The sequence below is a fragment of the Mustela lutreola genome, chromosome 1 (genome assembly GCF_030435805.1).
Source record: "Mustela lutreola isolate mMusLut2 chromosome 1, mMusLut2.pri, whole genome shotgun sequence".
In the NCBI taxonomy this organism is placed as follows: Eukaryota; Metazoa; Chordata; class Mammalia; order Carnivora; family Mustelidae; genus Mustela; species Mustela lutreola.
In genome coordinates, this window is record NC_081290.1 from 5,649,827 (window position 1) to 5,653,984 (window position 4,158).

The following is a 4,158-nucleotide window of genomic DNA, read 5'->3' on the forward strand; positions in this document are numbered from 1 at the left end:
GGTAGCTGGAAGAGTGATTTTGCTGAAACATCTCCTAAGCTGGAGGTTAAAGAGAAGCCAATTAAAAGCAGGTGACTTCTAAGTGAGATTTGAGCATGAGAGAAGAAAACTGGAAGTTTCAATGTTCTTCTTCCTTTAGGAGCCCCAACAGTTAGAAAAGTTTCTCCTCCATCTGTATTTCAAAGAAGACATGCCTGATAAAATGACTTCAGGAAGTGACCGTACCTCCTGGAAGATATTCTGTCTGCAAACAGCTGGGTTTTTTTGTTTGCTTGAGATTCCCTTAGTCTTTTTTCTTCATTCGCCTTTCATTTCTAAAGTAAGCTGCCCCTGATTTCCCTTAAGATCTAGAAGTTTGATTCTTCCCACTCACCCCCTCCTAACCGGCCACTAGGAGGACTGTAAAATGTCACATTCCCTCACTCACCACCGTTAACACCCTACAGCAGCCCGCAAGAAACCCCGTCACCAGCCTCCCTTCTTTTTTTATAGTCAAGGCCCCGCCTTCATCTTGGGTGCAGACCAATGAGAACACCCAGGAGCTACCGCCCCTCTGCAATTGGTCCAGGATTTCGGGCCTGAGGACAAAAAAAATGGCCTCCAGATGCCCAGATGCCGAGTCGTCTCATTAGGTTTCCTATTTTAAAGAGGCCCTACCCTGCCTCTCTGTTTCCGTTTTTGTTTTTTGCCGCGTTGCAAAGCCTACTGAGTGGTTGAAGACCTTGTAAAGGAGTAGTTTAGAGTCACCTTTGAAAAATGGCTCAATCAGCTCCTCCTCTAGCACTTAGTCTTAATATAAAAGAATTTTAGGGGTGGCACAGTGGTTAGGGGTCCACTCTTGGTTTCAAGCTCAGGTCATGAGCTAGGGGTTGTGAGAGTGAGTCCCCATGGGGCTCCAAGCTCAGTGTGAAGTCTGGTTGAGTTTTTCACTCCCTTTGTCCCTCCCCTCGGCCCCACCCCTGTGTGTGCATGTTCTCTCTCTCTCTCAAAAATAAATCAGTCTTTAAAAATGAATAAAACATGTTGAGTGTGTCTTAAGGAATATCAAAAGGAGAAATAGGAAGGGGTAACACACACGCACAGCTGTTCCCCTTGGGCTCCCCTCTTTCTTGGCCCAATTCGGTGATAGGGCCCAAGGGCAGGGCATGATGGCCGTGGGCACGGGCAGCTCACCGGCACTCTCCCCACTCCTGTCCCTGCTGTTCTTCCTCGGGATGCACATGTATAATCTCCAGCTGACCTGCACGCAACAGCTCACCATCAAGGGGGGCCTGCTGGGCTCCAGCCTTTTAGTCTTCTCTCTCACGCCACCAGGAATCTTGAGAATGTTGTCTTTGGCAAAGGATTCCAAGCAAAGATCTTCCCGGAGATTCTTCCCTGTCTCCTGTTGGCTCTCCTTGCATCTGGCCTCATCCACCAAGTCTGCATTACCCTCTGCCTCACCTTCTCTATGGTTGGCCTCTCCCACACCAATAAGATCTCCTCCACTCTGTGCCAGACAACGATTCCATTCCTCACAGCAGCCAAGATCCCGGGAAGGACAAATAGAGAAACTGACCCTGGTGTTCAATAAAGGTGATTCTTTGTTGAAGAAGAGGGAGAAGAAGGAGCAAAAGAAGGAGCGGGAGGGGGAGGAGGTGGAAGGGGAAGGGGATGATGAAGAAGAAAGAAGGAAGGAAGGAGAAAGAAAGAAAGAAGGAAGGAAAGAAGAAGGAAGGAAGGAAGGGAGGAAGGAAGGAAGGAAGGAAATATGAGTAGCTATTTGGTCACACACTGGTGTTAGAGTCAAACATCCTTACCCTGAGACAGCACTAATGATGACGCTCACCTGTGTCATTCACTTCCTCTTTCATTCACAGCCATCATTAAAGTCTATGATTCAGAGGAAGCAAGGAAGCGACTAGTAGAGCATGGGTTTTCTCTGTGTTTCTCAGAATCCTCAGGATACACGTTTGAAAAGTTGATTCCATTCACAGATGTGGAAGTAGGAAGTAGTATGTTTAGACACTACTGAGCCAAACGGATGTAAATAAGTGATTTAATTAATAAATAGAGGAGAGGAGATACATCTTCCCTACAGAATAATTTGAAATAATATATGTCCATATTCCCCAGTACAGGAGGTGGAGTTTAATTCCCCTCCCTGTGAGTGTGGGCTGAGCTTAGTGACTCAGGCTCCTAAGAACAGAGTAGGGAAAGGAAAAAAATAATCATTTTACATACACCTGAAACTAATATCACACTCTATGTTAACTAAGTGTAATTTTAAAAAAAGCTTAAAAAATAATTTTATAGTGAAGAAACCTGGTAATGTTTGGCTTAACTTAACCAAGTGATCCAGGTTAACATCGTCACTGATAAGTCATGTTGCTGTTAAATACCCTCAATATAAAGAGAAGACACTACATCCCATGGTATTCTTCCTCAAAACCCATAACCCCAATATAATCATGAGAAAAACATCAGACAAAACCAAATTAAGGGACAGCTCACAAAACTGACTCGTACCCTCAAAACAGTTTAATCAAAGCCATGAAAAATAAGGAAAGACTGAAAAACGTCATAGACCAGAAGAGACTAAGGAGATATGACAACTAAATACAACATGGTACCCTGGGTAGGACCCAGGAAGAGAAAAGTATATTAGTGGAAAAATTGGGGAAATCCAAATAAAGTTTGGAGTTTGGTGCATACAATGTATAAATGTTGATCTTTAGTTTTGGCAAACGCACCATGACTATATAAGATGTGAACATGAGGGGAAACTGCGTAAGGGAATCAGGAAGTTTCTTTAACTGTCCTTGTGACTTTTCTGTGAATCTAAAATCATTCATAAATGAAACATTCATTTGAAAGAAAAGATAAGGAGATAAGCAAAATCCACATGGATTTTTAAGATAAAATGCAAGTCTTCAAAGACATCTTATGCTTATAGCAGACTGCTTTAAACTATGCCTCCCCTAGACTTGCTAGAAGCACTTTTCCATGTTTAGGGGATTTAGAGCAAAAGTTTGAAAATTTAGATGAATCCCAAAGCTGCCTGAAGGGTGGGATAAGGCTAGAGGCTCACAGGCCGGCTGGAGTCGGGCAGGGATATATCCAAGTCGAAGGCAGTAAGTCGGTGAATAACTAGAAACAAATTGACTTCATTATTCCTGTGATTGCTACCAGTGCTTTCTGAGAATTTGCTAATTCCAGTCATCCATTTTCATTTTGAGCGTTCATGAATCCGCAGTCAGGAGAGAGATTCTCTTCTCAGGTAGCCCGGTCCCCTCACGATTGCCAAACACACTGGAGAAGAATGTGTTTTTACAAAACATACATCAGAGAAGGGCACGTATCATATGACGTCGCTCATACGTGGAATATAAGAAGCAGCGCAGAGGCTCGTAGGGGCAGGAGGGAGAACTGAACGGGAAGAAATCAGAGAGGGGACAAACCATGACAGACCTAATTCCAGGAAGTAAACTGAGGATTGTGAAAAGGCAGGTTGTTGGAGGAGGGGGTAATTAGGTGATGGGCATTTTAGGAGGACACATAATGTGATGAACTTTGGGGGTTATACACAATTACTGAATCACTGAACACCACATCAAAAACTAATGAGGTACTATATGCTGGCTAAGTGAATTTAAAAAGGAAAGAACACAACACTAGGGGCACCTGGGTGGCTCATTCAGTTCAATGTCTGCCTTCAGCTCAGGTTATGATCCCAGGATCCCGGGATCAAGCCCTGTGTGGGGCTCCATGCTCAGTGCGCGGCTGCTTCTCCATTTCCTCTTCCCCTCCCCCCTGTTTGTGCTCTCTCTAGCTATCTCTCTCTCAAGTAAATAAATACATAAAAATTTTGAAAAAATAAAAAACAATACTGAAATCCAAAAACAAAGCATAGCACCTACTCTGGGAGACAGGGTCATTAGTGGTTAAAGACATGGACTTGGGGACGCCTGAGTGACTGAGTCAGCTGGGCATCTGCCTTTGGCTTGGGTCTTGATCCTGGGGTCCCGGGATCAAGTCCCACATCGGGCTTCCTGGTCAGGAGGGAGTCTGCTTCTCCCTCTGCCTGCTGCTTTCCTTGATTGTGTGTGCACTCTCGTGCGTGTGCTTGCTCGCTCGCTCTCTCTCTCTCTCTCAATCTTGTAAATAAATAAATAAATA

At 44.3% G+C, this 4,158-nt stretch overlaps 1 pseudogene; it reads left to right on the plus strand.

Annotated features, from left to right (window-relative positions):
* The first annotated feature begins 1,142 nt into the window (after positions 1-1,142).
* LOC131819490 (keratinocyte-associated protein 2-like) lies at positions 1,143-1,573 on the plus strand (annotated as a pseudogene).
* The last annotated feature ends 2,585 nt before the right edge of the window (positions 1,574-4,158 follow it).